Genomic DNA, 27,332 nt, shown 5'->3' on the forward strand with positions numbered 1-27,332 from the left:
AGTCCATTTTAGCAACTATATGAAAGATATTACATAAGTTAAAATATAGACCATTAACTTCTGTACATTACCTCTATTTGAGGGGTGGAGGTGGGGGGGGCAGAGAGGAAGGTTAAAAAACATACATTTTAAAAAAACAATCTCATCTTCTTCTAAGAAACCAGCCCTGAAACCTAGCTCTTATACAGACCTTACAGCACTGATCCTCCTCTTGTTAATGTGGACAGAAATAATGGTCCTACTATTTTCCCAAAGCTTTTTACATTGGGTAGTTTCTAAATTCTGTCCTCCTTCTTCAGGGAGATAGAGAAAAGAGGTGCTATGGCACAAGGTGGAACCAAACAGTTCCCTTTCTCTAAGGAAAGGAGAACAGCCTATCTCAGCAACGGTAGCATCTCGTGGCAGGTCTAAGGTCTTTTACAACCTAAACTATTCTGTGATTCTGTGCTCTGACTGCAAATAAAGCAAGTTTCATTTCTAAGAGTTGAATTCCCCTGTGAAAATCTGAATAGAAATACAGGAATACAGGAATACATTTACTGCACTGCTGTCTGGCAAAAATGCAAAACCAATTCTTCTAGGTCTGTAGTTTATTAAGACAACCCCCTCGTAAAAACCTCTGGCTATCAGTAAATGAATCACAAAATTCCAATGAGAAGATAATAGCCATTTTAGAGAAGTAATTGTGATCTCAAGAAGCTTGTACTTACTTTGCAGCACAGGTGAACTGGGAATTGGAAGAAATAGTACTACCACATTCAGCAGAAAAATTTCAAGGCAGTGCATAAACATGACTGGATGTAATCCGACAGAGTTCTAATAAAATAGATGCTCTCCACCTCCTACAGTAGACTGGAAAATAGCAGATAGCAGTTTCATGTCTAGCTGAGGTTTTAAAATAAGTCTGCAGGGGCTCTGAGAACTGAACCTAGGGCTTAAAACCTCCTTCTCCATCCACTGCAATACCAGAAACAACAAAGGATGAATGTTTCAGAGTTTCCTGTGAACACAAATAACAGCAGGCCAGTTTTCCTGCTAGAGTGAGCATGTAGGCATGTGTGTAACAGTTACGTACAGCACCCCCTACATATCAGACAGTACTTTTCACTTGGAAGAAGTAAGATACGCATCAACAAGCTCAAAGCATCCATCCATCTACAGTGCAAGTCACTTCCTTGGGCTTAAAGATATTCCTCTTTCAAGACAAACACCATAGCAGCTCCCTCTCTGGTGTCAATCAAAAAAAGAACTAACCCACAAAGCTGATACCTTTCTTTTTTAAGGAAAAAATAAATTTTAATAATATGTTCAACATTGTAAAATTACACTTTAACTCAAAAATCGTTAATTTTTTTCACAAACTCTTGGCAAGTGAGGTATTAACAATATATAATATTTCTTCATTTAAGACAGAACAGCTGATAGATAACATGATTTGTGACTTGCAGTAGTGTGCATTCAAGAATGCAAGTTCATAAACCTACAAACAAACAGAATTATTTCTTCAATAAAGTAGAAAATAATAAATTGTATGGAACATTAAATTCCTGCATGCCACCACATCAGTCCCCTAAAAGTGAGGAATATTGCTTCAATGCCTTCACAACTCACAGGCTACACTGTCTCCAATTTTCGCTCCAGAAGAAATATGCAGCTTAATGGAATTTAAGACTGGGAAAGCTCATACACACTCTGAGCAATTCCCTAAAAAATATGGCCTAGTGAAAGAATAGCGATCACTTAGGGAAGATGGAGGTAACTTCATGAAGAATGTCTGTTTGGTACTCTGTCACACATCAGCTGCATCATACCAGTATCCACTTCCGTATAGCTTCATGATTCAAATGAAAAATGTTCAAGACACACATATTTCACCCATTTCAGGATGTTTTTTTCTGCTGATGATGCTTTTAAATTATGTTTCAGGACCTTATCCAACAGCACACAGCTTTTTCCTCAAGTGGAAATAAGTCAGGGACACAAATATGCACACTGGTCTTTCTGTCCACATTCTTTATAGCAGAAGTATTGAGTTCTCCTGGATGTTGAAAAGTACCATGGTGCAAGTGATGCAGCAAACTGGAGTGGTCAATAGCAGTCCTACGGTGCAGGTGGATGACTGAAGCTGAACTCTGAAAAATACCAGAGTAGCAGAACCTGTCAAAGAATGAATATGATCAGTACATTCAAAATTAAGCATAATATTTTATTCTCTTATGTAAATAGAAGTCATTCATCATGAATTCAACATATAAAAAATGCTAAACAGGAGACCTTGTCAAACCCATGAACACTCTATGCTTCCTAGCAGCAACTAAAACTCACAAGGTACTGAAAAGATTTGCTCAGTGCTACTGTGACCCTCTATATCCTACTAGCTCTAATAGGATTTAAGAGTGCTTAAGAGTCCCTGGAACAATCACTGCCTTTTTAAACCGTTCCCTTGACTTTTGTCGCCAAAGAATATTTGCTTCCTAATTAAAGTTCTTCTGCTACTTTCTTTATGCTGAGTTGGAAACACTGCAGTCAGATTCAATCATCCCACCTTCCCAAAATGTCCCAATAGTTTTCCTCCACATGTACTTGGAAGGACAGTGATACTGTCACATCCCCCTACATGGAACAAAATTATGGCAGTGCAGTGCGTGAGAATGAGAAATAGAGCTGGTAACATAATAAATCTTTCTGAAAACTTGCTGGATAAGCATCTGAGTTTGCTTCAAAGATGACTTTATAGACTATTGAATCAGCTGTCCATAGCGGCCACATCCAAAACTATTCAATTAAAATAGGAAAATTGACCAAGGGAAACAATTTCATATTTAAAATGCTCATAAGTGAGTAAAGGAAGACTTTTGCCATCTTCAAACAGCTCTAATGAGAAACAGATCCTTCACCCTCCTTCTTAGACCTTCAGCAATCATTTTGAAAGCAATATACATTGTACTGCATATTTTCCTCTAATAAGTAGGCCTTGAAATCATTGGCACCAGCAGAACAGACACAGTACTCTTATTTTTGTGGTTGCTAGAGAAAGTTCCTCCTATTTAGATTATTCATTTCTCATCCTCAAATAAAAAGAAAAGCTCAGACTGCTAATCCTATTGACATGCAGCAGCTCCAAATTCTTTGCAAGCATGTGAACTCAGGAATGGGACTGCATGCTGGAAAGCTCCTGCACAACTGTAAGGACCTTTGTTTCTTCCCTTTCATGATGAAGTGGCACTACAACCTCACCTTATCTCTGCCTCCTAAACTGGAGTCTGGCTTTTCAAGTCATGGGATAGAGGTATCTGCACAACATTCATGTGTGCCATGGAAACGTGGTGCTTCTGCTCTAAGGAAGGCAAGTCCACTCATGGAGGAGGAAATGCGTTCTGTCTCTCAGTTTGAAAGAGTTTAAGTAGCCTGCTCTCAAAGTAAGTGTGTTTGACCCAAGATGAATGAAAAGTCCTGTGCAATGTTATTTCACATGCCTGTAGCCATCCCATCTTGCAAACTCAACATCCGCTTTGAGAACCTGATAAATCTTGGAAAGGAGAAGATTTGGTGACATCAGCATGCCTGTGTTTCAGAAAAACTGTCAAACCGCCCTGTCTGATAACACTTTCTTTCTAGGACTACTGTCACACACACAACAGACACAACCATCTTGCTCCAGAACAACTTTTCTGAGCAGAGCTTCCCACAATACTGTAAAAACAGCTAGAGATCTCTGCTGTTCCTGTGGCATTTGTGAAGAAACCTTGGACAAATTAATGCCAAAAGGAGTTTTACAAAAACATCATTAACACTCTGTTATTGACAGATTAATTAGCACTGAGCATGCTCAGACACTATATTGACACACTACAAACAACCTGAATTAGCACCAGAAGTGAAATGTCTAGATTGCAAAATAACACCACAGTGCATTACAAAGGGAAGTTTAAAAGGAAGCATTTTTCCCTAAGAGTTTATCATTCTACTCAGAATGCTAAGAACTGAATTCAAGGTTTAAAATCTAATCAAACCAGCAAGATGAAGTACGACGTTCTCCTAACCACATTATGCTGAATACCATGTCTTCTCTGAGCAACAGCTCCAGTTAAAAGCAAGCACTGGCAAGTAACAGAAGTGTGCTTTTTTCCAAGAGTCCTTTTCTGCTGCACTTTCCCACAGTAGTAGAGTACCTTAAACACTTCACTTCCTTGACTTGCATCTCTGTGTTTCTCCTTACTCCACTGTTCTTGTCCCTGATACAACCATAGAATCATATGGTTTGTCTTGGAAAGGACCTTAAAGGTCATCCAGTTTCACTCCCCCTGCCATTGGCAGGGACATCTACCACTGGATCAGGGTGCTCAAAGCCTCATCCAAACCAGCCTTGAACATCTCCAGGGATGGGACATACATGACTTCTCTGGGCAACCTCTTCCGGTGACTCCCCACCCTCACAGTAAAAATTTTCTTCTGAATATCTAATCTAAATTTCTTTTCTTTCAGCTTAAAACAAATGTGCTTTCCCAGTACTTAAAGAATCCAGACATATTGTATTATTAATCTTGGTTTTCCACAGAATATATCAGACAGTAAGTGAATCACATTTCCATACCCTGCCTTATTGATGTCTGTTAGCATTGATTAAGAGAAAAATATTTGGAACAACAGATCACTTTATAAGACAATTTCATCTTTGGTTTCTCTGCCAGTGTTTGTCTAACTATCCCTTGTTTTGATTCAGTGGTGTGGACATCATAACATTAAAAATTATAAATCAGTCACTGGAAAGCCACATATGGCAGTGTCTTTGATGAATGCTCATGAGGTCATTACTTTTTTAAAGATGCCTGTGAAAGTTTCACTAAACATCCCTGAAGGAGTATATCTTACCTTTTCTTTTCTCTTCAGTGCAATAGGAAGACTTTAATTTGGCAGACTTGTAAACCCAATTATAGTACTGTAGCAAGATATCAGAGCAGTAAGAAAATTGTAAGTGATAAAATGAAAGAACAATGTTTCCTGGAGCAGGCTCTCCTGATTCTATGAAGATTAAAATTTCACATATAGTCTTTTCTAAGAAGTGAATAGGATGTCATCTAAGTTGGAAGAACCACTGTATCTTGTAGAATGGCATTGGAATTCCTGAAAAAATTATGTTTCTGGTTTTGTATGGAGGGAGGGGAAAGAAGACCCAGAGTTAACAGCTTTTATTGAATGAATGTAGAAGACAAATTCCTAGAAGGTGGAGTTTAAAATAAAGACCTTAAAGACCTGAGGGAAGAATATAGTGTGCAATTTCTATCATAAAACAAAGAGAAAGAAAAAGCAAATGGCATTATAGGAAGGAAATAACCAGAAGTATTCATTCAGGCATTGCCTGGATGATAAGAAACATTGAAAGAGTTGTGCTTAGATATGTGGTACAAACAATCACAAAACAATGTCATAGCTTAACTGCTCATACTGAACCATTAATGCAGCTTGTTTAGAAAGGACAAGAAAAAGGGACACTGCAGGGTGCACATCCATAAGCTGATGTGAGGGACCAAGGCAAAAAAATGGATGTTTCCAGTCTCCTTTGAGATAGGAAGAAAAAAAAGATTAAAAATTGCAGAAGTGAGACAGAAAAGTTAAAAATGTAAGGCTTGAGACTGATGAAGAGACTGCAACAGCAAATATATCTCTGGATAACAAGTCAACAGCACCTGACCCATGCATGTATTGATAATCATTGATCTAGAAAGTCTAGGTAAACAATTTACCTTAACGAAGGAGCAATAGCAAAGAATAATGCAGAGCTGAAGGGAGTGAAAGAATGAATTTTTAGCAATATTTTATTCACTAAAGTTAAGTATCTTTTATTAATCACTCTCAAATTGGTAACTGCAGTAAACAGGAGCTAACAGAGATATTTAACACCAGTTATTGTTCATAGGTCATAATTAATGGAAAGAAAACAGGGATTCTTTCTGGGAAAAACTAGAAATGCATTATTTCTAAAATCACAGCAGGAGCAGCGAAGGCAGCTTTGTTAGAAGTTTACACACAAGTACTTTGACTTTCTACTTCAGGTTTCTATAAAGAAAAATATTTAAGCTGCACTCACTGAATATAATTACAGATGCTTTCAAAGATCTTTAAATATTTACTTAATTTTCACAATATCTCTATTAAATAGACATTACTTTATGCCTCCAATTTACATAAGAGAAAAATCTTTGAAGGTTAATTTTTGAAAGTTATTATGTTTCTTTCATGTGGTGCTGGAAACTGCAGAAACTACTGCATAAATGCCTCTGCAGGTGCAGCTTTGTAGATGAGATTTTCAGCTCTTTGTTTATTGCTGCCAGTCAAGCCAATATCCACCACAGGCTTCAAAATAGAGATATAATTAAGTAAAAGGACAAAACCATATCTGCAAATTTCCAGTCCAGCTTGAGGCTCCTTCAAAGATCAGCATGGAGAAGGGCCCTGCTCATGATTGCCCAACATACGCACTTGGCTGCACCGAAAGCAGACTTCACAAATTCTTGGCACTTCACCTACAGCTCAATCTTTTGATAGATGCTGCTTTTCTGAGCTGAATTTCCAAGACAGAAGGAAGGAAAGGAAGGCAGCGGGCTTATTTTAAAACTGACATTTCAGCAGAAAAAAAATGTATGGAATAATTAGAAAGACTTGCAATAGGCATATGAAATTTACCAATAGATTTTGACCAAAGAATAACTGGTTGATCTAACACTAGATTCATAAGCTCTATACAAAAGAATATAAAAATAGGATAGCTAGATGAATGAACCTGGATGTTCCCAGAGCGTACTATTTTTTCATGGATAATTTGAAAGATTAGTCACCAGTACCTTAATTAAATTTTTAGATATTATTTTTTTCTTTTTCAAATAAAGAACAGCTGTCAGGCAGTGAGAGAGAACAAAAGGAGAAAACAGAGTTTCTGCTCCTGAAGTACATGAACACAACTCTGCATGGTTTTATTGGGTATTCTGTTTGCTCAATTTAAATGAGATAACATTTAATCAAGGTTTTTTTCATTTAAAAAAAATAAAGCCAGTCTGGAAAAACATAAAGCCTAACATTATTCATTTCACTTTAAGCCTAGCAATAGGACAGGACTATTCAGAGAATCACAGAGCGGTTTGCATTGAAAGGGATCCTAAAGATTATCCAGTTCCAACCCTCCTGCCATGGGCAGGGATGCCTTCTAACAGAGCAGGTAGCTCAAAGCCCCATCCAATCTGGCTTTGATCACCTCCAGGGATAGGACATCCATGACTTTTCTGGGCAACCTGTTCCAGTGCCTCACCACCCTTTCTTTAAAAAATTTCTGCCTAGTATCTAAATCTAAATCTAAATCTCCACTCTTTCAGCTTATTGCGTAGCACAGAAACACAGAGCACACACATGAGCACCTACATGTACACATGCACAAGGGTCCTCCATACTTCTGAAATAAGAACTTAAAAAAAAAGTGCAACGTGGTGCAGGTCTCATAGCAATGGGAACAGTTGTATTGGTTTATTGAATTGTGGACAGGACAGGCTCAGCAGCGCCTTTGAAACCTAGGAGAAAACTTGATAGACTGGGGAAAAAAAGCAAAAAAACAGGCAATATTCTTAACAATAACACTCAGAATAAAGTACAACACTGATCAAGAATATGGGAATGATTTTTTACATAATATTATGTAAAGCTGCATAAACAATAGTGAAAGTAATTTACTACATATGAAATTGTAATTCTACAAGTATTTGACAATAAAAATGAAAATCCAGTACAGAAAAAGTTTGTCATAGTAGCTAGCAGCATTTCAGGAACGGAGGAAAAGATTAAAGAGGTGCTGGCTGAATGTTTCCTTCACAAAATTAACCCTCCACAGCCAGGAAATTTAGAAAAAAGGTACAGCAGATGAAACCAAATGACAAGTTTGCCCAGGACCATTGTTCCAACAGCTCTACTAGAAATCTTTGAAGGAGTGCTTGATTTGCTTAGGAAATTGTGGCATCACTTCTAGTCAAAGAGAATCATTACACCCTCAGTACCTACTCCCCACCTGGACCACTGATTGGCTGCCCAGCGCTACAATACATGTGACAGGCACTATTATATCAAAATTCTCATCTACTTGTCCAGGATGTAGCATTTTTCACCTACTTTGTACTCACATGATTAAAGCAAATAGCACTGAAGCTTTTTTTGCACTGCTAAAAAATTAAAGCATCCATAAAAGCATCTTGACCAGCTGCTTAAATTGAATTTAGAGCTGATTGTCTTTGTTATTGTCTTCAAGTAGCCAAATCACAGTTATGAATGAACAAAAGCTGGCCTGCTTTGTACAGATGTAGATGACTCGAGTCATGAGGCTGATATTTGCTTAGGAAACAAAGTGGAGGACTCAGTGGTATTTACTATTATATATACATGTGTGGAAATACCCGTAGGAAGATATTTATGACCCTTCCTACACCGGCAATTGTTGGGCCAGATTTTTGAAGGCACGTAAAGAAGCAAGTATATGGCTAGTGGGATTTACCAAAGCATATGTAATCCTTGAGAATTAAAATTCCACCCAAAGTCAATATGTAGAAAGATATTTTATAAATCCTAGTAGGTGCTCTCCTTCAGATACAAGTGCCTAAACACCTTTGTCATTCTGCACTGAGACTCCATGAGGTTGCTATGAAAAAAATATATACCACACCATGATTTCTTATAAGGCAAAACCATCTGGAAGCTATAAATATGCAAGATGTCAAGTCTTTGGTCCACAAATCCACTTGAATTAAGATGAAATTAGTGGCACCTAGGGACCTATTTTTGTGCATCTGGCCTAATACTCTTATTTCATGCTAAAGTTCTGGGTCATAAAAAAAAAATGGAAGAACAAGGTACCAACAAATTCGCAGAACTGTCTCTAGTTTTTCTTTTTCTCAGAATTGTGTGAAGTATCAGGTAAGTTAGTGAATAACTGTCCAGGTTCATAGATGCTCTGCAATATTAGGGATCCTTTTTGGAATATGCCTGAACTAGGTTGCGCAGAGTCACACCATCATTGCTTCCAGATTCTCTCAGAGCTGAGAGATGGTTTCTATACCGTTAAGTAGCGAATATCTGCTTGAGGAAGCACACTGCAATCAGAGATGACACTTTCCAGATGTGATATAGAACGGAAAAGCTGATCCATTTGTTTGGCCCAGAGTGCACTTCATTAAGGATTCAGCTCTGTGCCTCACCCATGTAACTGATATCCTCCGTTTTCTAAGGTCTTCCAGAAGGGCAAAACGGGGTTCTTATGCCAGTTTCCAAACTTAATCAAGCCTCATCATTGATGTTAGCTCATTTCAAAGTGGAGTCCCTTGTAGTGCAACCATCTTTGCTGATCCTTTCTAGGGACATTCAAGTGCTAGGGCTATAAGGGGGCAGATTATTTCAAATGTAAATCTGATGTAAATTTACAGCCTTCCAGTAGAGATAGAAATAACAAACAACTACAGAAAGCTTCAAGATGTAATGGGATGTGCCTACTACTAGCAATGCATCTACTGCTAGCTAGAAATCATTAGCATTCAGGAAAGACTTGATGGCGAACGAATGAAGCATCATTCCAGATGTAAATGACAATGCTAGAAATCTTTGTAACTGAACTTGTGTTTGATTAACCTGGTTACAACATTAAAAACTGTTGACTCAACACAGTGTCACTAGTTTAACAGGTTCAGGGTCAAGGCCATATGCTCTGACAAGGGTGTGATATGAAAAACACTCCCTGTGATGTGGTACAGAAGCACAAATCTGTCTAATGCAATCTGAAAGCAGGTGCTGGTAGGCAGTAATGATCAGCTGGAAAACAAGACAGATTTCTTAGGACAGATGAGGTAGGAGGTGTTCAAAAGTCAACATATGTTGAGTAATACCATCTTTTTTTTCAGCTACCATGCTTTAATTATTGAATACAAAGGAAAACTGTGGCAATGCAAGGCCCTATTGTGTAGTAGTTACAGGAAATGCTGACATTTTAAAAGAGTGGCTAATGGTGTTCTCAGCTGCTTTTAGAAGAAACCAAACAGATAAATTAAATCTTCCCACATAAATTTTATCACTGACTTTCAAGATCTCTTGAGGAAGATGCTGGCACAGGCTTTATTGCATTTTGTTGCAGTCTGATGTGAATGCATTGAGCAGCACAGGGAGAACACAAGCACAATATATTACTGCAGGACATTTGAAGAGTGAGCCTAGCCACTTTGCTGCTCATATAGTTTTGACTTACAATGTACAGAAGGATACATACAGAATTGTAAGTGAAAGGCTAATAGGCTCACTGAAGATAGTGGATGGCTGAAGGGAGGAAAAAGAGATGATAGAAGGCAAAATGCAATAGCAGAGCAGAAGTACAGTAACTGGTTTGAAAAGAGCTCTGCATCTCTGTGGGGCTTGCATATGTGAGTGGAATATCTCAAATCAGGGAGTGTTTTAAGTTAACTGAAGCATTTTCAGATTTTTGAAGTCCTCTAAATGAGCAAAAATCTCAAGGTCTCATGCATTCGGAGCACTCAGTGACACACACACAAAATAAAACACAGTTATCAAAGCCCTGATGTTGTGAGATGTTGAATATTTGTTGATAAGAGTAAAGTGCACAGCACTGGAGCAGGTCACATCAGTATGAACCGATACAAGTACAGGCTGTAGTGTTGTCTAGGATAAATTATTCTCTGGTCAGGGATGTTCCGCATTTATATAACCATAAGAGGAGAAAATTATTTGTTCCATTATTTCCATCTACAACTAGAGAGTGAAAATATCAGCTCAAAGCCACTTTCATGGTAATAAAAAATATCCATCACCTACATATTCACAGAAAAGTGTATACACAGGCAAAACCAGACCGCTATATATTTATATTGACATGTAGGGCCAATTTTGAGATGACTCACCAATCCCAAGACAGACAAGCCCTTCTACCCATATCAAGTGATGACTCCAAAACAACTGAGGCTACACTTAACCAAAGTTTAGAGTGCCCGTTACAGAAATCAGGGACATACAGCTGGGGGACTGCAGCTACATGTTTTTTCCTGATAGTACGTAGATCACAGATCTCAAGGAAGGAAGGACAACAAGATGAATAGGGTTGAACACAGTCTTGTCCATGAGAAGTCAGCAGAGATCCAAGGTGTGATTTTAGTGGGAGTTCACAGTCAAACTGAGTTATCAGTACATTCACAGAAGTGTAAGATAATGGGAAAGGTCTATGGGGCCTTCAGCTCAAGAAGTACTGCTTGGCTCACTAGTCATGCTGAGGAAATCTTCTTCCACCTATGGTACTGTCTCTATAAGACCAAAGAGCATGTTTATTTGTGAACCTGTCTCAGAGAAAAACCACAGTCAAACCAAAATTCCCAAAACATATCTATCAATGCTAACAACAGTTTGAATACTGTGAGAAAGTGTGGTTTTTACTAGGATCATCAAAAAGGCAAAATAAAAACAACAGAAAAAAAGAAAACAATTATGAAGATGAGACTATTTCAGTGAAAAAGCCATTGAAATTTTGCCATAGGAATCAAACTATCCTTCATATCCTGCATATCCTTCAGATTTTGTTCTCTGATATTTCAAATTTTTTAGTTTTCTGCTTCATTTCCAGTTATATTAAACCACATAAACTTGTCAAGATTCATGACTGCTCCCTCTTCCCTTACCTACACTGAATGAAACAAATGAAACAGTTCAGTTTTTTCCATGATTTTATATAAAACTTCTCAAATGAAAAAAGAATGTTTTCACAATTTTTACACAAAGCTTTTTATTTTTACCTTAGGAATATGGAAGAATTTCCTGTTAGCACTTCTGGAATTAGATGGGTTTGACTGTTCATGGGTTTTTATACAACCTCAAGCTGAGGTACAATTCTGAATTCCCAGATCAGACTCTTACTACTATAACACCTTTTCCCATATGCCCTCCTCAGAGCTCCTGCAGCATGGGCTGTCACTGATTTTCCTTAGACAGGATTTTCTCCAAAAAGTAACCATCTTAGAGCGTAAAAAAAATCTCCAAAATTGTCTCTAGGGATAAAAAGTTCCTTATTTACAGTCAACTGCCACAACACTACCTGTGGTAGTCAGGTATTGTGGTCTCTATTTTGCAGTTAGAGAAACTGAGGTATGCATTTCAGTGATTTGCCAATCTGAAGGTTTATGGCAGAATCCAATGTGACCCATGGGGACAGAGGTAAATAAGAATATATATACAGAATTATTGAAGCCATCCAACTTTCGATGATATGAATGAATATTAAATTAGGAGAGGAGGACAGCCTGGTTCATTTTCATGACTGTGAATAGTCTGGCTACTCAATATGGATTATCACAGAATCATAGAATGGTTTGGGTTGGAAGGGACCTTAAAGATCACTCAGTTCCAAGCCCCTTGACATAGTTAGGGACACCTTCCACTGGATCAGGTTGCTCAGAGCCTCATCCAGGCTGGCCTTGAACACCTCCAGGGATGGGGCATCCACCACTTCTCTAGGCAACATGTGCCAGTGCCTCACCACCCTCACAATAAAAAATTTCTTCCTAACAGCTCATCTAAATCTCCCCTCTTTCAGCTTAAAACTGCTTCCCCTTGTCCTATTCCTGCACTCCCTGATAAAGAGCCCTTCCCCAGTTTTCCTGTAGGCCCTTGTAACAAATAATAACACTGGCTTCAAGGACTCTTGTGAGGAAGTGACATTCAAGCTCTTTCTGTAGTTGCAAATAACCTGTGTTACACTTGGGAAAATCCTGTGTATCTTCCAAATGCATTTTACCTACCACAAAAAGCAACAACTCTGAAGTGATATATTAAAAGCAAGCAGAAGTGGAAGTCAGAATGATTCACAGGCAGAACTCTGTCACAAGCAAATGCAGAGGTTTGGCTTTCACTTATTTTGTGCCTAACTAAGATGCATTTGTCTCTGAAGGGCTGGATGTAAGGATTTGTAGCAGAAATAATAACGTTGTAAAATACAATCTTGTTCACATCCTTGCCTATCTGAATACTGGGAGAGGGGGCAACCTATACCTCTACTCCTTTTTTATTTTGTCACTGACTTTCATTATTTATTCCAAGTTCCTCAACATCTAGCTGCCTAGTGAAGTAGGAGCTGTAACAGAGGCCTCAAAGACTTTCTCAGGAGATGAGATAGTATTCCCAGGAGACAGTTCCCACTCAGATTCTTTTCATAGCTTCAGAGAATCACAGAATGGTTCCCATCAGAAAGGACCTTAAAGATCATTCCATTCTAATCCCCTCGCCAGGAGCAGGGACACATTCCACTAGATCAGGTTGCTCAAAGCCCATCCGACCTGATCCTGAACACCTCCAGGGATCAGGCATCCATGACTCCTCTGGCCGACCTGCACCACCTCACCACCGTCACTGGAAAAAAATTCTTCCTAATAACTTTTTGGGAAGGTAACTGGAATTTCTGAAGCTCAGTCAGTTTCTGGCAATTTCCGAAGCAGATTACCAGTCAAACATACTAAGTTCTAGAGATCCCCATGATAACTTTAGTCATCATAGTATTTGAGTATTTCTTAATAAACACTTTCACAGAGAAAGAAGCAGTCTCCCTAAATTCAGAGGCTTACAGGACTTGCATCACTGGTTTTGGCAGCAGCTGCGGTTAGACAAATAGGCATATCTAATATCTCCTGAAATGCTACTAAATGCTAAGGGAATCATAGAGTACTATCCTAGGTGTCCTCGGTAGTTTTCCTGTACCAGTTCTCCTTTATATTGAGCTCAGCTCTAAGACTGGAATCTCTAATGTGTTTCCTGTACCAGAAGAAAAGCAGGAGGAAAGTCAAGAAGTGTGTCTCAAGGGAGGCGAATAGAGTAATTCCTTTTTACATGGTCAACTTGGAACAATTATAACAAAAAATGTGAATGTTTTTGCATAGATGGTAAAATACCTTTCAAACAGGCCTCATTTCACTGCAAGAAATAACTTATGCAATATAGCTGTTTGTATTTGATTTAGTGATCTAGGTAAGATTTTTACTCAATGAAGAGAAATAGACTCTTCTATAACAGAATTCTTCTCATCCTGAGAGGATGGAGGAGATCGGATGACTCACACCTTAAAAGAGGCTATTTCTTTCCACCAGTAATAAAAGGACACTTAAACAACTCTCTCATATACAAACTCTCTCTTCGCTCTCAGTCTTTACCTATGTGAAGTTCAGCTTCCTTTCAGATAAAAATGAGAAAAATCTGAAAGAGACAAACCAGCTAAATTGCCAGACCATGTACAATCATTCTCAGGGAAGATTGCCCAGGGAAGTTTTGGCTGCCCCATCCCTGGCAGTGTTCAAGGCCAGGTTGGATGGGGGCTTTGGCAGCCTGATCTAGTGGGAGGTGTCCCTGCCCATCACAAGGGAGCTGGAACTAGATGATCTTTAAGGTCCCTTCCAACCCAAACTATTCTATGATTCTATGATTCCATCCTTTCACTTACACATTCCCCTTTCTCTTGGACATTGTCTTCAAAGGTTTAATCTTACCACTTTTCTCCTTTTCACTCTTTTTTCTTTTTTTGGCCATGTTTTCTTCTCCTCAGTGGGCTGATTTTTAATTCAATTTCCTAAAGGCATTGCCTTTACTTTTTTGCCTGCCTTCTTTTTCAGAGTCTTCCTTTGCCCTCTTTTTTCTGATTTCTTCACACCATTCATCAAAACTGAGAGCATTTCCCCAGGAATCCCTCCCAGTCTTATTCCTGCCACTTACTGTTACACAGAAGAAAGTTAGTAAGGCTTATTCATCTCAAATCTATGATTCTATCTAAACTATCTAAGTACTGTCCTAACTGGTCTCTCTTAATCTACTTTTATATAAAATTTAAACTTCCATGGATGTAGTCAAAGAATTACAGAGTAGGTGATCTTCATTAAGTCAGAGCTATTGAATAGTCAGTATACTGCAGGAGATTACACTTAGGCTAAGATATTTAGATCCCTCATTTTAGATAAATGACTGAAAATACATTGAATAAGTATGACAGGAAAAGATGTACATATACTGAGGGTAAAGATTAAACCCATTCAGATCCTTTGAGGGACTTGTAAAGATCAGTTCTGATTAACTAATGCTTTCTGTCAGGAATAGATTCCCTTTGATGCATGTAAACCTGAAATGCAAGACACACAGAGATAAAGAATTCCTCAGAAGGTGTGCATCAGGGAAGTATTTAAAGTAAGTCTGAAAGATAAAGGGAAATAGAAACTCTCGTGAAGTAATCTGGATGTAAGAAGAGTAAATCTGGTTTATTTATTTCTTCACGTATGTTTGTAGAAATATTTACTTCTATATAGTCCACTCCATATTAAGAAACCATTCTTCTCCCAGGAACGTAATCTGAGGCACTGGGACATCTTAAATGCTGTAGGAAAGGAAAAAGTATCTTAAAATTACATGCTAAGCAGGAAAGCTCTCTGACATTTAAATAGATGATCCAGAGCACAGCTAAACCAGGAGAGTCATGACTTTTGTGAGCGTGTCCCTATATTCTCTCTGCACCACAAACCAATTCCACGCATACTAGTACTATTTTCAGACTCTTCCCAAGTTCCCGTGACTGTCTAGCAATGCCTGCGTGAGCTCCTGAAATCTTCATGTCACTCTTTCCATTGCACAGAGAGGCACCTTTCTCATTACTGCAAATCTGACCCTTTTCTTGCACAGGCTAATTCCTCCGCAAAGGGTAATGAGGTAAAGAGCAACTAGAGGTAAAGAAGACTATCACGGGTGCTCTCAGGTGTTCACGTTTCATGCCCACCTATATCAACCCAATTTGAGCAGAATTTCAGCTGGGAAACTAGCAAGGGTATAAATGTGGCTACACCAAGATACATCCAGAAAATGCCAACCTCACACTTCAGAAAGGATACAGAAGAACTTAAGAAACAGCCATCCTACCCTGCTAGCAGCCTGTGGATAAGTGTGGACATCTCATGGATCACAGTTTCCTGGCCATAAAGAACAGTCATCTTTAGAGAGGTCAGCAAGAAAAGCCCAGTGAAGACTGTTCCACCTTCTTTGGTCTCTAGAGAAAACATTTTGTTGTCAAATAACTTCAGTAATTCAAAATCTAAGTAGGATCAAACTTAACCTTTAGTGTTGATGACAATGTGTTTAGGATGACAGAATTATTGATTTCTCAAGAATACATTTTTCCATTAGATTAAAAGCAATTGTTTCTTCTCAAGGGGATGATAGGGCTTGGTAGTTATTAAGCTTGAATTAAGAAAAATACAAAAAGACATACCACCAAGAGAGGAAAATGCTTTCTTTGGGCATAATGAGTGCTAAATTAGAAGTTTAATGATCCAGTGTAACAATCCTCTGGATTCAAGAAAGGCATGTGGTATCCAGCTGGCTAAGAGCAATTTTGACAACGTGCCACCACAAGTGTAGACTCTCATTTAATGTCTGTGGAGCCAGACCAAAATATGAGCACAAAGTTCACACCAGTGAAATGCAAAATACTTGTTTGGTTTCAGGTTTTTGAGTTGATCTTTCACACGTTACAGCTTATTCTCTGCCTGTTCTGGTCCTGACTGAATGACCACTGAGATGCTGAAACTTCAACTAATTTCTGACTTTCTGCTGTAAATGAACTGTAACTGAGATTCAGTAATTGAGAGTAGAGGTGTTTTTACCTCAAGAGAGAAGGAAAATGTGTTTGCCATACAAAGACTATTTTTTGATTAAATGAATGAAAATACCGCAGGAGAAACTTCCAGACTGGAGAATATATTGAGACAACCAAATCATAGATTAAATATGGGGTTTTTTTTCCTTTTGATGTGTTTTTTTTAACAGAGTTTTAATTTATGAAAATAAAAACTGGATGTAAAGTTCCCACTGGCACATGTTCTGTCTGCTGATACATGAAGTAATTATAAATTATACCTTTTTTGTTGCTCATAATGCATTTTCACATGAGAGGACTGGTCCACAATTTTGCCCCCTCAAGAGCCAGATGTCCCTATTAATTTTCCCAGATTATAACTTTCAATTTGTCCTCTTCATTTTCAGTGGGCTGAAAAAGAAAAGAACGGAATATCAGCTTTTACACTTCACGATACATAGTCTTCATGAACATCTTTCTTATGTTGTGTTACAGCCTTTCCTTCTTTTACCAAATTCAGAACAACTGACAGACACAAAAAACTTTGTGCTTTATCTTAATTGAAATTAAAAAAGGCTCTAACACTGTTTATTATGAAAATACTGCGCACAGTGAAAGGATGTACTTACCATGAGCTTATGTTTGAAGATGGAGAAATGTCTTTGATCCCTGTTACATGGGCCACATGGATCAGACTGCCTAATCTCTTGGGCATCCAAGGACATCATACGCAACAGCCACTGGCAGTGAAAGGTGGGAGATGTTTCCATGTCTGTTTGCTTTCTGGTGAAGCTTTCTTGAAAATGAAGAGATTTCTTTTGCTTTTTTATCACCATCTTGCATAAAATATAGATGCAACTGTTGGTAGGATTTCCCTTTCAGCTTATTGTTCCATTAATATATGAGTGAATTTTTGATGTATTTTATTTGCTTTTTGATCTCCTACCTTTTAAGCTTATTTAAATCTTAACCTAGCCAATTTCCAGAAGGAGACAACAGGAATTAAAGAAGAGCAATACTGTCTCTTACTTCCCAGGATTTTTATATTCTGAATATTTGTGTTCATCCTCCAGGTTTCTTCAGGAAGAATCACCAGTGTTTCAATTAAAGATGAGTTATTTAAAAACAGAGATGCCTAAATGACATATTTCCCTTGAATATGGCATGTTTCAATGTACTGGGGAAAGAGAAGTCTGAGATAAAAAGCAATCAAATAAACACTTCACAGAGAAAACATCTGTAGTTGTGCAGATCTGACTGCTGTTACCAAATTTCTATAGAATTTTTCACTTTCTGCCTCTATGGCAAACACAGTATCATAGTTAGGATTACACTAACAAGTCTAATATAGAGAGGAACTTGTTCCATAGAACATGTTTACCTGGCCCTGGTTCCTACCCAGGCAGCATGTCAGCCACCCTCACCAGCACTACTTTCAGGTAGTTGTAGAGAGTAATAAGGTCTCCCCTCAGCCTTCTCTTCTCTAGGCTAAACAACCCCAGTTCCCTCACCCGCTCCTCATAAGACTTGTTCTCCAGCCCCCTCACCAACATCATTGCTCTTCTCTGGACACAATTCAGAAGAAATTTCTGAAGAACAAGCTTCAGGGTTGTCTAACATGTGCAGGAGGCCAGGACGCAGTTTTCAGGGGTAAAAGAAACACCACTAGCAGAATGGAGACTGACATTGCATTGTGCCTCTTTTCTCGATGTGTAGTCAGTGCTCCGTGACCATACTGAAAATAGCCGTGTACAACTGTATCCGAGTTGGAATTCAATTTCTCAAAAGCAACGACTGATCTCCATGAGGAAGATACAGCTCTTCATCGCATTTATAACCCTAGATCCAATTGCATTTTGTGCAAATGTGGCTAAACACCACTATGCCACCTTTCTGGGCATCTTCTTTACACCCTGTCTCTGCTGGACTGTCTTCCTTGCATTATACCGTAAGTTCCTTTAGCTAGAGACATTGAAAAGTGCTTTCAGACTCCTTTGAGTAATCAATACCCTTTTCAAATTTTATTTAGGCTCTTAATTGATTATCAGTGCAAGCCAAAGATACAAGGGTTCCAGAGTCACAGAGCCTGTGGAAATTTAAGATGTTTTCTCTTCCAGAAAGTTCTTGGACATCTCTGATGTGTAGCCAGTAAAACATACTAGAGGGGACATACAAATTTATAATTCACACCTATACAAAAAAGTTTGTAAACAAACATAAGTCAGACATTGCATTTTATCTTGCTTTGAGAATACCTAAAGCAGTTGATTGAATTCAGTTAAACTGGATTAATTAACCTAAAGTGAAGGAGATGATTGAAAATTCAGATTTCAGAACATAGGCAGAATGGAAAACTTGTGCTATTATCTTGGTATCTCAGTCAGTAACACATACTGAAAGCAAGTGGGTACATATATCTCTACTGGGCAAAACAGGAAATTACTTGTCAGTTACTGTCTAGTTCAGTGATATATAAAATGCTTTTATATTTTCCCACAGGAATTTGGAAAAGAAAATAAAATCATTTCAGAGATCACTTTCATTCAGCATTAAAACTGTCTAGTGTATATTACAAAATAAAAGTGCACATAAAACCTCCCCTGGTTAGCATAGGGACGCTTCTTCGGAAGGCGAGGAAAAAATTCCCAAGGGATTTGCCAAAAGCAGGACTTCTCAAACATTGGAAGAGGCTGCCCAGGGAAGTGGTTGAGTTACCATCCCTGGAGAGATTTAAAATTTGTGTAAATGTGTTACTAAAGGTCATGGTTTAGTGGTGGACTTGGCAGTGTTGGGTTAATGTCTGGACTCGATGATCCTAAAGGTCTTCTCCAACCTAAAAAATTCTGTGATTCTGTGAAATACGCACCCAGCAGTACTGCAGGGGGGAGTTAAAATCCAACATCAGATGGACATGCTGGCACTGATATCTGGGCTGGGAACAGCTCTGGGAGGATGCGTCAGAGTGGTCGGTGTAAACTTGACAACATGAACCAGGATGGCCCAAGGGTTCTCCCACTTCCCGTAAGTACATCAGGGAATAAGTCCAACATGGAGATATGATCAAAGAAGAGCTGGTCAGAAAATTTAAAGGGAAGGATAATCTAATGTCTATGGTTTTCTTTCTTTAGACCCCATTAAAAATATTTGATCTAGTCCTCTCAAGGCAGACTTCAAAATATACATAAAAGAATGGAAGCCTTTAAGCATCCTTTTGGATGACCTAGGCATGTGCGCAGATGTCTGAGTTCCTGAACAAACTCAGCATCTGCTTCTCCTGAAGTTCAGCTCTATAAAATCCAGGCAATGGCAGCATCCTTTCAGGAGACCTCTAATAACAAATCTAAATCTCCCCTCTTTCAGCTTAAAACCACTATCCCCCATCCCATCACTGCACTCCCTGATAAAGAGTCCCTCTCCAGCTTCCCTGTAGGCCCCCAGCCAGCAGCCCTTGTCAAATGTGAAGGGCATTAATAATTAATTTGATTTCAGATTTATTAAAAAAAAATACACTCACCAAAAATTACATTCAGATGAGGATTCCTCAACCCCCCCTATTTAAATTTATGGTTAGTTTAAATTGGGTATACTCCATTTCAGTTAAAGCAATCACCTGTCAGTTCTGCTACATTTTAGATGAGTAACATCTAAATAACAACCTATATGCAAACTCTCAACAGAATAAGAGATATAAACTATTCATGGGCTGACCTGAAATCACACCTAATGAAACCGCCACCGCCACAGTTCACCACTGACCAGCCATTGAAAGATTGTTGTGCACTGCTAGACTGTCAGTGATGGATAAATTGTTTTTTTCACGTGCTTCGTCTGCAGTTTTCCTGACCTATCAGAGCTTGTGTAAGAATTTCAGTTTCTGTGAAGGCTTGCAGGCAAGTAAATAGCAATAATTTAAAGCTGTCAGGAAGAGAATCAGTTATAAGTACGGGCAGCTGTCTGCAGCATCACACCCAAGAAAACATTTGGGTCCTTGTTCTACTTGCTGGAAATCCAGACAATGCCCCGGTACAAAATCATTTATTTGCCACTTGCCACAGGAAATTAAACAAAAAAAAAATGGCAAACCAAATTAAATCCAGAGAGATGTCAAAAAAAATGGAGAAATAAACAGAGGAAATATAAAAAATTTTAAAACTCAGGAAAACAGTGAAAAGAAATAGGTTAAAGCAATATGCGTGTTTTATGATGCCAAGGAATTTAGGATTTATGTTTAGGATTTATGCCGCTACAGAATTTAGATTTTATGGTGCTGAGGTTTCTACTGAAGGCAACATCCTAGATAAGAGTTTTATCTACACATGGGATTCATTTCCCCTTTGCTACCACATCTATGTCTCCATTTGTAAGTGAAAGAAACTTGAAAAACATAGGCAAGTACAACATCTTGAGTCAGGAGTGACATTCCTTGTAATAACACTATTCAATGACCATCATTGTAATAACACTATTCCTGCCGCTATTTAAAACATCCACTGAGTCAGCAACCTGAAACTTGCTAAGCTATGTGTGTACATACAGGATATTTTATGACTGACAATATTTTTGCAAGATGCTTAATTGGCACTTCTTTCTTAAGATATTGCATTGCTGATTTTTTTCTACTTTCTATTCACTATATAACCATGTACATTTTCTGCTTTGTTAGGGGATGAAGATAAATAGGCATTTACATCATCTATTATGTTGTAATGGGCAAACATCAGTAAAATACTGCATAGTAATGCAAATCTCAAGAGAATTGTTCTTTCCAGTTGCTCTGAACATTGCTCTTATCTTTATGAACAAGGAGTCTACCTGAGAACAATTCTGCAGTTTCCACACCAGGCATTTCCCAGGCTTAATTAGAGAAATTCAGAAGATTTGCTTGCCAAGACATTTCTCCTGAAAGAAATAGGGAATGGTTGAAGTTGGAAGGCACCTCTGGAGGCCACGTACTCCAACCTGCCTGCTCAAGCAGGGTTAACTAGACGAAGTTCCTCAAAGCTGCATTCACTCAGGTTTTTATATCTGCAAGGACAGAGACTCCACTGCTTCTGTGGAGTTGGTGCCAGTGTTCAACCACACACACAAGGACTGGACGCTGGCACGAAGACTGCATAAACATTGACTTTCACAGCTGACCAGAAAAGCAAGTAAAGGCAAGAAAACACATAAAATATTTATGACTTAAATTACACAATGACTTGCAATTTAGTACAACACAACCCTACCTAGTAATGCCGCAGCAATCAGAGACTACAGTGTGTGCTCTAGTATACTCAACCTATTGTTTTAACATGATCTTACAATTTACAGTTCACATGAACAAGATCCATTCTGTGGTTTCACACTAATAAAATGTTAATGAAATAATATTTTTAAGCATAAATGTCTGTTTTCCTGTTTACTTTTATGAGCAATAGGAACTGCAAGTTGCATCCTATAACCATGCTTTTAAGGATCCCAAAGTTTGCTAGCTAAAACACTACTCAGTTTAAATTTTCCAGTTTGTTCAGAAAGAAAAGCTGATGATTTGTGCTTCTTTAACACCTGATCAAAAGAAGAACAAGAATTTGCTCTTTCCCAAGAGTGACCCCAGTCATAGAATCATAGAACCACAGAATGGTTTGGGTTGGAAGGAACCTTAAGGAACACCCAATTCCAACAACCCTACCATGGGCAGGGACACCTTCCACTGGATCAGGTTGCTCAAAGCCTCATCTAAATTGGCTTTGAACACCCCCAGGGATGGGGCATCCATGACTTCTCTGGGAAACCTGTGACAGTGATAGTCTCCTATCATTAGGCTAGTATCAATATTTAGAAAAAAAAAATCACAATGCCATTATATATTTATTGTCCTAGGATCAAGCCAACATAAGTCACCAAAAGCTATTTTGAAAGGAATCTAACTCTGTCAAAAGAAACTCTAATTTGTTGACCCAAGCTATTTAACTGTCTGCTAGTGGAAAAGCTTTGTTCCCTGCTTCAGAGAACAGCTATACCATCCTGAAAGTGCTGAGAAGCAACACAAGCAAATTCATGCTGCAGTAGTTCTGTCATGGGCACAGAGCAGGGCCACCACTGCTTCTGAATAGCAAGCAGCAATGGGATTCATCATCTGCTCTGCAACGTGCATGGTGCTACTCACTAGTAAGCACAGGAAAATCGATTTCTTATTGTTAGGATTCATATAATATAGTCTAAAAATGTTCAAACAGTATTTTGACACAAACATTTTCATATGAGAATTCCCCAGCCCTATTCTGGGATTTCATTAGGGGAAGTGTAGCTTTTTGATGCACCAGATGTGCAGTATATTGCAAAACACATAAGCAGGAAGGTGTTTTATTGAGAAATATAGGCACACATTTTCTTCACCACACACAAAGTGTGGAATATTCTTCATCAGGCTACAGCACAGCAAATGCATAAAATAATCTGAAATATGCCAGTGAACAGAAAAAGAATTTCGCCCGTCTTCTATACTGTCTATCTACTTCTGCTCTGAAGAAAGGCAAAAAGAGCAATCTTTCTACTAAATCCCTTTTGAACAGAAACTTCACTGCATTCACCTAGCTGAACTCTAACTTAGGTTAATGGTGCCACCTGGTGACAAGACTTACTCACTGTTCCCGCACCTTATCAAGCCAGAAAAAAAAGAAATTCATGTCCTATTAATCTTTCCCACCAGAGCACCACTCCTACCCCTCCCCAGAACTGCATCACGTGCAGTAACTACTTGTCCTAAGGAGCACAGTGTATTGTACACAAAGAAAGAGCAATTAACAATAGGAAAGAAAATATTTCTTCACAGACTTTCATTTTAGACACTACCACAAGCTTTGAGTTATCAGCTTGTGAAGAGAATTTGCTTAATAGCGCACAAAGGAAAAGGGGAGAAATGGCACTGATTTATCTTCTGATGATGGGGGAGCAGTGTGTTTTGTCCAGCTTCAAAACTTCTTGTTCACTGCAGCAGTGTGATAGACTCTACTACCACCTGGTAGGGTTTTACTAATCCCATGACTGCAGATCCTAACTAAAATTGAGTGTTGGAGTCACTCAGTAAGGTACTCTTTGTACCTTACATGTCTGTAAAAACTCACATTAGAAATTAATTCTGAAGCCATAAATTGTTCTGTGCATCTCTGTCTGCGTTGCAACACTGATGAATACAACCACAAAAAAATTAAGGGAAAGTTCCTTTCGTGGGGTCAGACTCTCAACCTGTTTCCTCAAGGTACCTTGGGATTTACACTGCATGTAACAGCATGTTGAGGGAGAAGCACCTCGGGCAAGGAGAGGGCAAGCATATTCATGCCAAGCAGGGCTGAAATCTTGCTCAGCAAAGTCAGGGGATGGAGCACAGCAAAGACCTGGAGCCTATTTGGTACCTGCCAGGGGAGGGGAAGGGAGGGAAGGGGAGGGGAGGTGCGAATAGACTATTTCAGTTGGAAGAAGGATGATCTAATCCAACTGCCTGAACACTTTAGGGCTGACTATAAACTAAAACAGGTTCTTAGGGGCTTTGTCCAAATGCCTCTGAAACATTAAAAGGCTTGGGGCATTGATCACCTCTCCAGGAAGCCTGTTCCAGCATTTTATTACCCTCTTGGTAAAGAAATACTTCCTAATGTCCGGTCCGAGCCTCCCTTGGTCCAGCTCTGAACCATTCCCACGTGTCCTGTCCCCAGGGAGATATATAACATATGAGATATATAATCAAGATATGAGATACATAATCCACCTTTTTATATTACTTTCTGTCACAGGTATAAAACAGCAAAGATTTTACACACAGATTACTTTAAAATTATATTATTTAAAGGGATGGGTAGAGGATAGTAATAAAAACGGAGACGGGAGCCTGTATTTTGCAGGAGATCACTTTGGCATGAAGTGGAGAAAGACATCATGTCCTCCAACAGTTGTTATTAATACAGTTGTTATGATACAGTTGTTATAATAGTTGTACAATAAAATACCCAGGATTTGGATCATGGATCATATTGATGACCTACAGCTTTGCTCACAGGCAAAATACACACAGCAATAATCACTGCACAGCCACCAGCTTAATTACATTACAGTAATGGTTAAAGGTAAAAATCAGTCATTCAGGAGTCTCATTACAGCATTTTTACTTCTACCCAGTTGCCACCATATCCTATTTAACGCTTATAGTTGCAAACCTGCAAAACAACTTCAGCAGCGCAAATACTGACTAAACCTTCACATTATAAAAAAGACGGCATTTAACAGCAAAAAGTTTATCTAAAGGCAGTACACCTCCCTTGTGGTTTGCCTTGCTCACCTAAAATTTGCTATTTTTTTTTTTTTTTGCTAAACTCAGCAGTTTGGCACTTGAAAATACTGGACAACTTTAAATGTATGATATTCTGTGCTTTTCAGCAGAGGAAAACTGTACCCCCTCACCCCCAGGACTCTTTACAGACTGGGATTTCTCCTCTATGAAACCTAATCAGGGGCCTCCTTAATTTAACAAAATAGGAATATCTCAGATGGATTATGGACATTCTTCTCCTAGGAGCCTACTTCACATAATACAACCACATGCTGCGCATGCAAATTATACAATATCCGTATACTTAATTTATACAACTATTTAACCAAACTGGCAGAATAAATATGTCTAGTTAGATACTTGCAGTAAGTATTCAGCTGTCTGGAAGGAGGTACAAAACCACCCCCAGTGAAATCCAAGCTGCAGCTGTCATTAATCAAAGCTTTGCCCTTGAACATTCATCATTGTGATATTGCCGTGACAAAGTGGACTTTTACTGCCGTTTGGGACAGGAAGATTTTACTTCCTTAAAATGATTCAAGTTTTCTAGCGGTGCAGATGCTGCGAAAAAGCCAGTTTTCATGTTTGTCCTCAAGACAGCAAATAAGCAGAGGAAAAATCAACAAAATGTTATAGAAAACTAAAAGGATCTGTAAAATGCTGCATATTTAAATGCTAAGCTTTTGCATGGTATGTAGAAAATCCCTATTGAAACCATTTGTGTTTTATAGAAAAAATTAGATATTTCTTGGATCAATGAACCACAGATAATGCAGTCAGGAAAGATCTGATTATTAGGTCAAATGAAAATTTTTACAGTATTGAGAAGATGGTGTAGAGGAAGCTTTAGTCAAGGTGAGGTTCACTTCCTAAAGATACAGTATTCACTACATCTTTTGATCAGAAAAGAGCAGAGGCTGTCAAAATTATTTACCCACTGGATCAATAGTGAAAGAGAGTTTTGCACAAGCTCAGGGAATGAAATCTGAGCAATCCAGAGAGCTTTCTTATGGTTCAGTTTGGAAAGGGTCTTTAAAGGCCATCCATTCTAATCCTGCTGCAATAAGCAGGCGCATCTTCAACTACATAATGTTGCTTAGAGCCCTATCCCACCCTACCTGGACTATTTCCACAGACGAGGTACCTACCACTTCTCTGGGGCAATCTGTCCCAGAGTATCACAACCCTCATCATAAGAAATTTCTTCCATATATCTACTCTGAATCTATCCTCCTTTAGTTTAAAAACATTACACCTTTTCCTATTGCTACAGGGACTACTAGAAAGTTTGTACTGAAAGGCCACAAGGTCTCCCTGGAGCCTTCTCTTCCCCAGGATACGCAACACCATCTCTCCTAGATCTTGTTCATAGGAGAGGTGCTCCAAACATCTGATCTTTTATTATGGCCCTTTTCTGGACCTGCTCCAACAGGTCCACATCTTTCCTGGGCTGAGGACCCCAGAACTGGACACAGAATTCCAGGTGGGGTCTCACAATAGCAGAGTAGAGGGGCAGAATTCCCTCCCTTGACCTGCTGGCCACTCTTCTTTTGATGCAGCCCAGGATATGTTTGGCTTTCTGTGCTGCATCAAGGCTTCACTCTACTTAAAACTATGAGCTGTAATTTCTTTTTAAAGATGAATAACAACTGTCCAAAGATTTTTGTTTTCTTCTAGTAATTAAGAATATGAGAAGTATTTTGTATTCACTGATTAGAAGTTAACCAGGGTTATTCACAAAAAACTTATTTGTCCACGTCGAGGCTAACAGGGGCCAGTGGATCTACTTGGATCTGAAGAAAAATTTTGACAATGCTTGTGAGACCTCTCTCAGTATATTCCATACACAAGCTATGCCATATAAATGACACAGTTTGGGACCATCTTCTAGCACTAAGCTTGGACTCATACTTTAAAACTCTCTTAGTCTCCAGAACCAAGCAGCTACATGCACTGATTTATGGGGATGATCCCTGGGCTGTGAATTGTTTGGGAGAATGCTGGTCAGATGGGCCAAAAGCTTGTGAGAAACTACTTAAGTAATTTTACAGTGTAGATGATTGAGACCCCCTGTGCGGAAGCATGCCTGTTCCCAGGTTAATTCACTAATAAAGATATTTCCAAGTATATTTCAGCTATCAGTATGTTCTTAGACAGTGGTTTATTGGATGGTGAGAGTGTGCATATGGGCAGTAAAGTAACTTGCTGGAAATCCATAGTCCTGTTTGCCTTGCAGTCCCTTTGTCATGTAACCACACTTGAAGCAAACTACTGAGAATTTGCTGACTGCAGCTCCTTCTGAATTCATGTGCCATCTGTTTAGTGCCAGCACTTATATATAGCTTGCAC

At 38.7% G+C, this 27,332-nt stretch overlaps 1 protein-coding gene and 1 long non-coding RNA gene across 13 annotated transcripts in view; both read right to left on the reverse strand.

Annotated features, from left to right (window-relative positions):
• Window positions 1–27,332, reverse strand: part of DLG2 (discs large MAGUK scaffold protein 2) — a 1,047,701-nt gene that overhangs the window by 981,871 nt on the left and 38,498 nt on the right. The gene's annotated exons all lie outside the window — the stretch shown is intronic.
• Window positions 1,313–18,101, reverse strand: LOC138733051 (uncharacterized). The gene is made up of 3 exons (XR_011339363.1): window positions 17,308–18,101; window positions 16,960–17,089; window positions 1,313–2,157 (listed from the first exon to the last, which is right to left on the reverse strand). It is a non-coding gene; the product is annotated as an uncharacterized lncRNA (long non-coding RNA).

Source organism: Phaenicophaeus curvirostris, chromosome 1 (assembly GCF_032191515.1).
Source record: "Phaenicophaeus curvirostris isolate KB17595 chromosome 1, BPBGC_Pcur_1.0, whole genome shotgun sequence".
Lineage (NCBI taxonomy): Eukaryota > Metazoa > Chordata > Aves > Cuculiformes > Cuculidae > Phaenicophaeus > Phaenicophaeus curvirostris.